Genomic DNA, 13572 nt, shown 5'->3' on the forward strand with positions numbered 1-13572 from the left:
ATCACTCAACAGCACCCTCCATCGACCAAATGCCAACTAAACGTTTAGAGAGCAGCTACGATTTAATCCTCGTCCGAATTGCTTGATTTTAGGAATAGAAAAATACACAACTAATTTACTTCAATGAAATAAACTATGTTTACAAGCCAAAATAAACGTCCCGATGTCGAAACCAGCAACCCATATAGCTAGTCAATGTAATCAAACAAAACAAAACGTATCATTCCCTGTTCGCAGCTTGGAATGCGGATGAGAACCGATCGGCAAAACATGAAAAAGGAAACGTCCATGAGCAAAGCAAAAAAAAAAAATGGGGATAGCTCTCCAAACCTTGGTGTTCAGTTCCAACACATTATCATTAGGCTTAGAGACTAGAGAATGTCCCACTCGTGTCCTGGTTTCCGTTACCTCGCCACCCCCACACACCGATAGGTGTGCTAGAGAAAGCCTGCTTGTAAAGTGTAACATTAGTGATCCCGCATTCCGCTGAAATCTACGGAAATAATGTAAGTTTAAGATTAAGAGAACCCGATAATATCAAGCTAATTAAAACAAAGTAAAAATAAACGGGAAATACCAATGTGTAATGTGTAATCAAACAAAAGTATGTGACGCAGCAGCTACGTGTAGGTGCATTTAATTCAGTAGAAGCGAAAAGCCGTTTGCATTAAATGCCTTTTTTTTTAATAAATTTCCAAAAAACAACCAGTGTAAAAATAATATATAACATTGCACTGAAGCGAAAGAAAAAAAAATACAATGTTGACAACCCAAATAAACAAACGTGTACCAAAACTAAGTCAAACTGCGAAAACATCCCAAATGTATCCAAGTGTAAGAAAAGATCAACTATTTAAAGGACTATTATAACTAACTGCAAAATGCATTCGTTCGAGAAACGCCTTGGTCGCTTTGCCAGAAAGAAACCATAGTGAGAAACGCAAATTCAAGGAGCGGAAGAGCCTAGTCAAAACAGGAACGAAGAACTAATATTTGCTAAATGCCAGCAAGCATCCGGTAAACTATAACTAAGCCAAGTACGTAGCAAAAATATATGCTTGAAAAGTCGCAACCCATCAGTGCTTGTTATTTCTCTATCTTACTCAACTATTTCTAGGTTTTTGAATCATCCTACTTCCACTGTACACACACTATGAAACTATATCTATCTACATTGACTATTACGATTAGTAACAAGTATACTACCGGTCTCATCGTTAAAGAAGAAGAAAAGAAAATCATCACCTAGTTGAACTATTGATAAGTGAGGCTTATTTCCTGCTGTGATTCTATTTGCATTTAAGTAGACAAGCTTGTGCGGGCTTGATTTTGAAGTTTAGTATGGTGTGATAATTTGTGGGTAGGTTATTGTGTTCTCGTTCTGTGAAAAAGTTTAGTTGCTCAGCATAATCATGACCAATCCTTCACCAAATAATTTCCCGGGCTTAGATCAACAGATTTGGATTGGATTGGGTTGAAATAGTGTGTAGTGATGCCAGAAACATTAAAGATGATATAAACTTCTAACCATAGGTGCCAAGCAGTGCAAATTAGTGTGCCCATATCTTTTTTTGGCACAGTGTGTGGAGTGACCAACTCCTTGATCACTACTTCTTTTCCTTTTCAATTGAAGTTGATGAATTATTTAATATTTTGTTTAAGGATTTCGGCCAGTGACCCAGGCCATTCGTATTTCATCGTCAAATTTCGTGCACCGATCATAAAGGCTTTCCTTTTCGCCACATGGCCTCCAGTCAGGCTATTTTCCATTTTGTGGTGCCAAGGCGTGGTCACTCGAGAGTGTCATCAGACTGAGTTTTTGTTTGTATAATGGTATGTTTGGCAACCCGATTAATTTGACAGTTCACATGTTTTGTTTTGAAAAAAACAAAATAACAAGCAGTGGAATCCAATCCCAGATCCTAACTGTCGTTACTCTCGGTTCGTTGCTCTTAAAGTCTATCAGAAAAGGACTACACTGAACCTAATGGGCAACGACCTCGGTCACCGAATCGAAGCTTCGAGCGAGAACGTTCTCCGGGGGAGGCACTTCCAAATTCCGACAGGTCAATACCGTAATAAAATTGCTATGATTATTTTGCTTAACGACGTGTTCGGTATATCATCCTAACCATGTGTGGAATAGTTCTATGGTATTTATTTATTAGGGTAACTTCTACTGGATTGGAGTATAATGAGGACTCGAATGAACCACTTGTGACGGTGGTAAGTAGACGAAGCGAGCGTGCATCATTCTGAGGAAACTGATCCAGATGCGTTTCTTTTTCCTTGATTTGTTTTGACTCCCCTGAGGCGTGATCAGAGATGTTATGGCTCAGAACATCCCAGCGGCGCCAACTGGAATTGAACCCAGGCCTGCTGAGGCAATCACGCTTACCACTACACCACCAGCGCCACTGGTCCAGATGCTCTTCAGATTCTGATGAATGCTTCCGGGATGAGTTTCTCCCGAAAGCCATCGACTCAGTCAAAGATGTGTCGCCAGCGTTCTAGTGGGAGTTTCTACCGGAATCAGACTTTCCTGGTGGAGGTGGGGTTAAATTTGTCCACATGGTCAGACAGTCCAACGATCGGACAAATGGAGAGAAGTCTCATAATCAATTCGTACCTCATAGAGTTCAAAAAGCTGCGTTCTACGAGAATTATTGCAAACATCGCGATGTGGAAATGCTTACCGAATTGCTCCAATCGCTGGGCACCAATGAAAACACCGTTCATTTTACACTTCACCGGGACTTCTTCTCCGCCAAGCCTATAAATGTTCTATTTCAAAGGCTGGGTTACCAGGGTCATGTCCAAGAGCTAAATCTATCCTCCATCCAACTCACCGATGTCGAATTTCAAGAGATCACCTTGTTGCAAGTGCTCCGGTAGAGCGAAAATTACCGAGAGGCGGACAAAAGCACAAACACTAAAGGGCAAAGGTTCCAACAAATCCAAAAATGAACTCCAGATGCATTTTTATACTTATATTTAGAGTCCTCCCATTGGTCCCTTACATTGAAGTTGTTCTTCCTCCTACTTTCTTACTACCTTACAATCGTACTTTCACCAAGAAGCCGGTGCCTCCTATTATCTTTCCAATCATATTTTCTCTTCTTGTGAGTACTCACTGTTACCGGCACCCTCCCATCGCTCGCTTTTCGACGAACCGCTGCAATCAGACACCGAACCGACGCTACACGACACCACACATCGATGCTTTCTCCTCCTCCCGTTGATCTAAGACCAATCTGCAGTGGTCTGACCCTTTGGGTACTTCCCGTCCGTCGTGTCCGCCGATCCTCGAAGTGACCATCTCTTGGCGGTGGTGATGAACTTCGCCTCCTTGTCGGTCTCTTGCCAACGGCGTTCCTGGCCGTCGTACGGGCAGCTCCGACGCGTATGCTTCGTCCATCTCGCGAAGGGCCACGACTTCGTTTCGTCCTCGAAGTGACCGTCTCTTGACGGTGGCTAAGAACCTCGCTTTCTGGTCAGCCTCTTGGCAACGTGCCCTGTCGATTGAACCGTCTTCGTCTGCGCTGCTCCGAATCGATGGGATAAGCGAACCTGCAAAACACGAAACGGAGCCTCCCTTAGCTCAGTCGGTAAAGGCACAGCTACAAAGCAAGACCATGCTGGAGGTGGCTGGGCTCGATTCCCGGTCCGGTCTAGGAATGTTTCGGGTTGGAAAATTTCTCGACTTCCCTGGGCATAGAAGTATGTTTGGACTTGCCACACAATTATACCAATGCAAAAATGGTACAGGCATCGAAAGCTCTCATTTAATAACTGTGGAAATGCATCTAGAACACTAAGTTGAGAGCACGAAATAAGCTAATAGGCGATACGCAAAAGGCTTGAAATGCGAGGAAGAAGAAGAAGAAGAAAACACGAAACAAAAGCCCTGGGGCGCTTTCCGCATTAGGCTCCATTTGACGGCCATCTTGTTGAGTAAAACTCACTTCTCTTGGAAGGTTTTTTGTCCAACACGGCGACCCGCCGCAATCACGTGTCTCTTGTCAGGGTGCTCGATTCCCAATCTGTGTAATTGTTTGACTCATTGTTCGTTGCTTAACTGTAGTCACTTACCGTGTATTCCAGAGGTAGGGTAGTTCCATAGAGGTAACCCTAAGACCAGAAGGTCCCGAAGAAACGAGCTCAATTTTTTGGCTCAGCTCTGGTACTATCTTTGGTCCCAAGATAATCGATTCACCCCTCGAAACATGGGAAAATCCACTAACCCCTCATTTTATCTGCCAAACTTTCATAGCGAATCAAAACAAACATAGTGTAGTACTAGAATTTTGACTAGAATGGAGTACGTTAGTCGATTTGCTTGGGACCAATAGGCTAGTCAAGTAGTGAGCCAATTTAAAATCGTTAGTTTCGTATTGATTGTTGGTAGTTCCGCGCTCTCTCACCGGTTGTCGACGACCGATTTGAACCGATTCCCTCAAATAACCGTGCACTGGTGTGTGCCGATCGTGTGACGCGAAGCTGTATCGAAAACCCCGTGTTAGTTTTGGTAATTGTTTATCATCATTTTCCTGGCCTAACCTTTCGACAGCCATCAAATCACGCGGCCTAATCCGCGTTTCGGCTCGATCTGCGTGGCAATCCTGACACCCACTCTCGAGAAGATAATTTTCCAAAGCACGGCAGATTCGGTTTGCTTGGAAAACGGCTATTGCAGATTACTTGCTACTGCGCAATCGGACGGTCTTCCGAACAACGGGTTTTCCCCACGCACTTCCTGCGTGCTATCGGAACTCGGTTCGACCACGGCAATCTGCACCACGAAGGAAAATAGCTTCGATCTCCAACAGCAGCACTCACAACGAATGGAATTCTTTCCACCACCGGCAGCTCGCACAATCGAGAATTGAATTTTCACACGGCACTACAAACCACGCCGTTTCGCGTGCTATTCGGACGAGGACAAGCAAACTTTTGCTCTGCCGGTTTCTCTGTTTCGTATGCCGGTCTATAGTGGTCGGTGTGCGTGCGGCGGAAGCGTTGTCAGCGGATCACTTAATACAAATAGCTTCAAAACTTAATCCAAACTCTAATACATAGCAACCTTCAAGCCCAACAACTGACCAATCAACATCTTACAATTCCACCTAACCTCCTTCGGCTGTGATTTTAGCTCCGTCACAAATCTCCCCGCCCCAAATCGATCTACCAACGTCTTCAGGGTCAGGGGGGTTCCACTAATCAACTCACTAATCACATTCTGAATCGGCATTATGACCAGTAGCAGTCCCTTCATGGTCATCTTTTCAATCAGCTTCCGGAACGATGCCACCCCCTTCCCAACTTCGATCAAACTGTTCTGAAACACCAAAGCATTCCGCAGCAGATGCTTGAACAGTTCGGCTTGATGACCTCGCTCATCCCGCAAGCATACCGCGTTGACTTTTTACCGGTGTTTAGCTAATGTCTTGAAAATATGTGCGCTGTGAGGAATCCATGGCAGAACTACGCCAGAAATTCACGGTTGAAGTTATGAAATCAAAAAACAATGATTAAAATTTTGACACATGCACAGAGTAGGCGCAGATATAGCACAGTATTGCCAGTAACTTTAAATATCATGAAAATTTCTAACCATGCGTGCCAATGAAAGTGCCCAGGGGTGCCCATCTGTAATGTTGGCACACTGTGTGGAGTGACAAACGGAGCTCTTGGGTGGTGGGCTTTTGGTGACAGCTGCGTTATACAGAATGCTTCTTTCCTCTGGCGTAGCAGGGAGATTTACTTCATATACGATCACTCCTGTACAATAGATTGATGCTAAATTTGAAATTATCGCTCGACAGTGCTCAAACGGTTCCTATTTGATTCCTGATTCTTCTTCTTCGCATTTCAAGCTTATTGCATATCGCATATTAGCTTATTGCGTGCTCTCAACTTAGTGTTCTAGATGCACTGCCACAGTTATTAATTGAGAACTTGCGATGCCTGTACCATTTTTGCATTGGTGTAATTGTGTGGCAAGTCCAATCATACTTCTATGCCCAGGGAAGTCGAGAAATTGTCCAACCCTAAAAATTCCTAGACCGGACCGGGAATTGAACCCAGCCACCTCCAGCATGGTCTTGCTTTGTAACTGCGCCTTTATCGACTGAGCTAAGGGAGGCTCCCGTTCCTGATTAGCCTTCCAAAATTTGAACTCATTTAGTAAGAAACCGACTTGGCACAAACTATTTGAAATTATATAGTAATTACTACGAGAAAACTAAATTTTGTGTTCATATCTGTCTGCTCATTTACCCTATTACTCTGCTCTAAAAATTGATAACTGTACTTGTGGTAAATTTTCACAGCTTCAACTTTGTTCGAAATCATTTTTCGATGAAATTTAAGGAGTAAAAGTTATTAATGGTTCAAGTCACTATTGTCTTATGATTATACTCAATCAACTGCTCAGCAGGTGTTTCTGGCGCGTAGAATAGAGCTAAAACATAATGGCTACTATGTCACACTGCAGAATACAGTGTTGCCCACAAAACAGTTGCTTGATCATGTAATAAGATTATTAATAACCATTTAATTTGATGTTTGGCTGAAAACCAATATTCCGCAAAGTTGTAGCTGGGAAAATTTTCCAAAAGAATAGCTATAGAATTTTTAAACGGTGCAATATGGAAGACGAATAGAAGACTACAAAGAAAAAGTTTGGTGTCCCCATAGTAATTCCCTTATAAATTTCAAATTGTTTGTGCCCCGTCAGTTTCTTACCAAATCAGTTCAAACCTTGGGAGGCTAATCTAGACCCAATTTGAAACCGCTTGAGCACTGTGGAGCGAAAATGTCAAATTTTGCATCAGTCTACTGTACAAGTCCAAGGGATTCAACAAAATAACCTAGAAATACTCGATACTGAAACTTGACCATTGACAGATTGGATTGTGTAAGGGAGAACAGCCCATAATGCACCCCTGGGGTAAAATGCCCACTTATAGAAAAACAGCGATAACTTTTCCTCAGATGCATTTTCCGGGTAACGGTTTGTGAGTGTTTTCAACTGGAGGTTTAACAAATAATTCTTGATCATAAAATCATGTATTGACCAAGGTTGCAAAGACTCATTTCAGCTAAAACAATGTTTTTCTAAATTATAAAATAATTATATGCCATGATCAAATTTTGAATTGGTAGGATACAAGAAGAGGTTGCAAAGAATGTGTTTAACATATTAAACCTGTTTATTTCACTTCATGAGAGTCACAGTCAGCGATTTTTCACAAACTCACTCACTCACTCACTCACTCACTCAGCGATCAGCAAATCGCTGATTGTGACTCATAGAAAGCAAAATTTACAGGTTTTATGTTTCCAACGCATACTTTGTAACCTCTTCTTGTAAGTTACAAGTAAAACATGCCATCATACCATCTTTTGGTTTTATTATTCCGAAAAACATTATTTTAGCTGAAATGAGTCTTTGCAACCTTGGTATTGACCTACTGATTCCTTAAAAAAATTGCATTTTGTGCAAAACAGGACACAGTTGTTAAAATCATCGACTGTAAATTAAGCTTTTATCATCATGTATCACAAAAAAAAATTAAAACATTTACGTTTCGTATATTTTTTAGATATTTTACTTGATGAATCACAGTTTAACATTCTATTGAGATTTTGAGACCTTATTTCTGATGTAACATAAAGAAATAATCATTTGAAATACCGCATCCCTTTGCATTATCTACTTGCAGGGGTTATGGTTTGTTTACCATGGGGTGCATTTTACCCCAATGTTGTGGTGCGTTTTGGCCATTGTTGTCGTGGGTCTTGTCCCAATGTTGTGGTGCATATTGCATCATGAATCAGGCGTTTTGCCCCGATATCATTTTGGAAGCAATTTAAAAAATACCTTGAAAGTCATAGAAAATCATCCTTTTGTAGTTCTAAATCACTTGATCTTTGTAGAAAACATGGTAATGAACCTAACGCCATTACTTTCTTCTTGATTTTAGCTTCCATTCGCCAGCCATTGACGATTTTGCTTAAACGGTGCGTTTTGCACCATCCTACCCTACTAACGAATGAAAACATTCCGTTTGTCTTCGTTTAGTATGTAGCACACCAGATTGGGCTTAAGTCTGCTCTTAACATCTTTCTATGATGCTTATTCTTTATACACGATGAGCTGTTGATTGAGAGAAGTCCTCAGCAAGGAGTGGATTGGCTGGTTTGAGCCAACCGAACTGTCAAAGCCAGAACCAATCGAGCAGCGTCTGTCAGGGCAGTTTGTTTTGAAACCACCCCTCTCTTATACTTCTCCCTCTCTAGTCTCTACAAGGGGTTGGTCACTCCGCAAAGTGTGCCAAAAACACATATGGGAACACCTGGGCACACTAATTGGCACTGTTTGGCACCCATGGCACATCATATTTATGATATCTAAAGTAAGCTAGGCGGTTTCCATTGCAAATGTGGCAAACTTGTCGGCGTAAACTTGGTATCCACATGATATTGTTTTGAGAATAATTTTCAACCGGTGAATGCGTCGAATGTCAAGTTCTGTTATGGCTGCTGACTTTTCTGGATTTGCAAAAAAATGCGTGACGTATTGCCTTCGTTAGTGTTCCCAAAGCCAGCTTTGGGAACGTCAACTATTAGCCCCATATCAGATTTGAATGCTTTCCGAATGTCAAGTTTCCTGCGCTTAACTATCTGTTTTTCTGACCTAATGGAAGTTTAATTGAAGATGATTTAGATTTAGATTTACTTCAAAATATCTTACCTGCTATTTTTTCAAAGTAAGTTTGAAAGAAATATGGAAAAAATCTAATCCTTGCATGTAAAATCGACAATCCAAATTTGAACGATTCTGGATTAGAAGGCTGAAGTTCGTCAAGACTGTTGAAACTCTTAAAAGTTTTTCCACAAATGTAGCATCTCATTGTCGAAGAAGTATTTGTAGCAGAGCTACATACTTTGCCGTCCACCATTGCTGGAAATAAGACATGACTAACTTTTTCTTATTTATCGTTGTTTGTCTAGATCTCCGTTTGTTAAAGGTTCTCTATTTGCTACTCAATATACGAAATTTCCTCAATTTCCTATGACGGAACCGGATTCTGCCATATCAACTTTGTCTCACCACCAACTATAGTAATCTGGCACTTATGAACTTTGGAAAATATTTGTATCGTCAGCTTGCGCATCGTCAAACTTCTGCTTATACTGCGTCTACTGAGATCCGTTACACCCCCCACTTGGTCAACAGCTGCATACTGCATTTTTCTTCGTCCGATAAGTGCTCCAAAACTTCATCCACATACTTGCAAATCCGTAATGCCGTGAGATCCAGTAGATTCTTAAGATGCACTTCTGCGAGTTTTTCGGCTGTAATGGCTTCTTCCTTTGGGTAACAGTGATTCTATGCTTGTTTCAAAACCGAATAACAAGGGTAGATCGTTTTATCTGCCATGTTAATAACTTCATATTGCTTTCTCGTCAAGTCAGCCTCAACAAAAATAGCTAAAGCTTCTTCAGGCGTATGTTGACGAGTATATTTTGGATAAGGGTTAAGAATAACTCGATTAAGTTTCGCAGCTGTCGAGGGGAATGCTGCTACTGATTTTATTACATTTTCAGCAGCTGTATTTCCAACAGCTTGCTGACCCATTTGAGCAGCATATATCAATTTGTTAACAGAAGCGGTTGCTCTGAGCTCTGAAGTTCTCCTACGTTTTGATCTCTCACTTGAATCTTCAAGCTTCTTAGTTGGACGTCCTTTTTTGCATGCTGGAGAACCCCAAGAAGTGAATTGAATTTCAGAATTCAACCATTCGTGGTTGGCACTGATGAAAAAACTTTTGCGATAAAGGGAGGCAATCCATCTCTTTTTTGAAATCGAATTTGAAGTGGCAGAACTCACGTTTAAGTGTAGCTTCAGAAGGACATCTCAAAATGTTGGCCAGCTTGCTTTCAACAATCAATAATCTGTCTTTTAGCACCTTTTTGGAACATGTTTCCATAATTTGGCATAAATATTGCCTTGATATAAAACGATGAGATGTTCCAGACTCTGGAAAAACAGTTCAACGAACAAAATTTAAAAAAAAAACATCTTTACGTACATTGGCAATAAATCAAAAAAAAAAAACGGAAACATGAGGAAGATTTTATTATGTCATTGTATTCCTTAAACACTGAGCTTTCAAATGGTATATTACAACTTGCTCGGAAGTGCCCGAAAAGTGTATAAACCGTTAGTTACATTTCTTGAAATTGCTCACTGATTTCAAATGCATTGCAGCACGTTCCTAGACCGGAATCAATCCTACACTTCTTCAGTTCCTCTCGTCTGGGATCTACCTGTTTCCCTGTTCGAGAGCAGCAGACTAGTGTCAAACACCTGCTAGATAGGGGAAATGGATGTAATGCTGGCTAATTTGGGCCCATACATAAATTCAGCAATCGACTAAATTTTCAATAGCGATCAAAAATATCCATTAGTACCGTCCCAATGACGCGTTCATCTAGATAAAATGATAAGTAGCATATTTTTAGCGATGGGCCCAATCTTAGATCCATAGGTCAACATTAGAGCTATTTCCCTTACCAGATACCGGTCCGTGGTGCTTATTGTGATATCTAGATTAATTTTATCGCTCCACGATAACAGCTGCTGCTAGCACATCAGCCATGCAAACATCCATCAGCATAAAAAAAATCTTTCCAGTTCATGTCTCAGTTCCGATTCGTGTACTTCCGATATTCCTATCAGCGTTGCCAGATTCTTTTAAAGCTTGTCGGTATGGAAGGTATTAAAAAATCGGTATTTATCTGTATTTTCTCTTTATTTAATTTTATATTTTGCCGTTTTTGAAAGCGAAAATTTTAACGATGGTGACGACTGGAATTTGAGGGGAATTGCTTTGTTTGACGGCTTTCTCAGTCTTAAAACACTCTTTATTTTTGACGTAGGACTACGTCTTTAATTTCTATACTGGGGTACACTTTGTGAAAACCGAAAATGGAAGATGAAACAAAATTATGTAAGATTTTGAACATTGATAACTCAGCTGTTCCTGGATCAATTTCAATAATGTTATCACCAATCGATTAGAAATATGTCTACGCAATGTTTCCAACTGATGATTTTCAATAAGAAACTATAAAAAGTTGTAATGTCAAGCATTATCCAAAGTACAAATAAAAAGTGATAATTTTTTCACTGTTTTCATTAAATAAACGTTGTTTCCAAACACAGTCGTCATAATCGAGTACCACTTGGTTGCACACCATTCTGCTTTAACCTGAAAAGATATAAAACAACGCTGCTGTCTAGCCTCCACTCATTTTCGCTTCGGACGCCGTGGTGAGCAGGCAGCAGAAGCAGCAAAAGCAGTCGTCTGGCTCACCGTGGCGGTGTCAAACGTGTCTCCGGTCTAATCTACGAGAAAACGCGAGGTGTGCTGAAGGTGTTCTTTGAAAATGTGATCCGTGATGCTGTCACCTATACTGAACACGCCAAGCGTAAGCGGTCATCGATGTCGTCTACGCTTTGAAGCGACAGACGAACTCTCTACAGTTTCGGAGGTTAAATCACCACCAATTTTGGCAACAAAACGGCCGTTTTCTGGGCCAACAAGCTTATTATAGTAAAAAGTTAGAATATAATTTATATTCCTGTTAGTCCATATTCAGAACCACATGCCCCCAACGACCACACAAATTGCTCTCCAGAGTTGTAATCTTGTAACCAAACTTGGAAGCAGGGGTGCAAGTGATTTTGATCGATTCTCTTCATCAACTTTCTCTTTGAAAAAAAAAATCCTACAAATTTGGTACGCCTACAAATCAAAAACGGAAAGGTTTAAGATAATAGATGATCGATCAATTAAAAGAACTAAATTTTCTTCACATTTGTTCCGTATTTGTTCCGTACCCTAGCGGTCCTACGTCAAGCTCCCGTTCGTGTTCCAAGGCACAGACCCTTCTACTTTTTTATTTTTATTTTTAAAACTATCGTTGTCCTCAAGTGGTGATCAAAGTTGTGACCAAGCAGTGTTTTTTTTTCAATTAAATATCATTTAATGAATCCAAAATATGGAAAATCAGCCACAACAACGACAAACAATATTCTCCCTTGAAAAAAACCACAACCCATGGCCGAAATGTCCGGCAGATTACATCGTAGTCATTGCAGTGTTTTAAGGTTGAGAAAGCCGTTAATCAAAGCAAACTTTTTGAACCATGATCGGAAAATTCCGGAAGAAACTCCGGGGAATGTTTGAATTAGATTCTGAATGGAGCTGAAAAAACATCCAGAGAAAGACGAAAGAATCTGTCCTGAATAAAGTTCGATAAAAGCTTGGAAAACATCCGGGAAACTTCTAAGATACAAATTGAGAAACTTGTGGCGAAAATTTAAATAAACTTTCGGGAAAAATCGGATGTCACATCCAAAAGAAGCCCGAAAAGTTTCGGAAACCAGAAGTAAATTTCCAGAAGTAGCCATTTCCAGGGAAAGCCAGAAGAAGCTTGAAAAAACCTTCCAATAGAAGTCGATCAAAAAAACCTTTAACTTATGGTCAAACTTCCAGAAGAAGACGAAAGAAACTTCTTAAGGTAGACTGGAAGAAACATCTGAAGAAAGTCGGAAGCCGGGGCGGTTACGGAACAGTCGAAAGAAACAAGGACATAATTCCGGGAGAAAGAGATTCCTGGGGGATGTTCTACTGATCCAGAAAATTTTCCTGATATTCATAAAGCATCCTCGAAGACTCCGCAATTTGTCTGAAGTTTTCGGAACATTCCTGAAATATTCCATAATTCCTCGAAATTCCTTTAAAGTTCTTGTAATTTTCCTGAAATTAGGGGCTGTTTCGGAATTCTCTGGTCATCCTCGAAGCGCACGGAACATCCCTGATTATAATAAGACTACCGAAATATCTCTTATTATCTTTGAAGGTCTCTGGGCTTTCTTGAAGATTACGAAATCTTCTAAGTATTCTCACAATTTTTCTTAAATTTATTGATCTTCCCAATTTTTTAATCTTTTAATGTTTTCGACACTGCCATAACAAGGCATAGAACTTCCCACAAAATGTTCTCACAATGTTCTAATGTTCAGGTAACTTCCCTTACGTTTCCTAAATTTGCATGAGCCCCTCAGGAGATTGCTGAAGTTTTTGGAAAGAATTTATAATTTCAGCAATTTCATTGAAATTAATTGATTTTTTCTGATGTTCTCTGAGCTTCACTAAAGTTCGTGAGGACCATTAAATTTCCCTGAAGTTCTTTGGACTTGTGAAGTTTCCAAAATATTTATGATGTTTCTTTAAGTTCACTGGACTTTTCTAAATTTTCCGGGTTTTCGAATATTTACAGAAGTTAATGAAACTGTCTGTAATTTATCGAAACTTACACAAAACTCTGGACTTTTCTGAAGTTTCAGAACTTCTTAAATGTTCCTGCAGCTAGTGTGGATCCACAATAAAAATCTAATAGCAAGATGAAAGAATCATTCGAGCGAAGGCTGAAGAAGCTTCCAAGGTAAGGTGGAAGAAAATTCCAGGGGAAGTTGGATGAAACTTCAAAAAG

The sequence above is a fragment of the Ochlerotatus camptorhynchus genome, unplaced genomic scaffold (assembly GCF_037179485.1).
Source record: "Ochlerotatus camptorhynchus isolate MF236.1 unplaced genomic scaffold, CSIRO-AGI_Acam_v1.1 ptg000408l, whole genome shotgun sequence".
In the NCBI taxonomy this organism is placed as follows: domain Eukaryota; kingdom Metazoa; phylum Arthropoda; class Insecta; order Diptera; family Culicidae; genus Ochlerotatus; species Ochlerotatus camptorhynchus.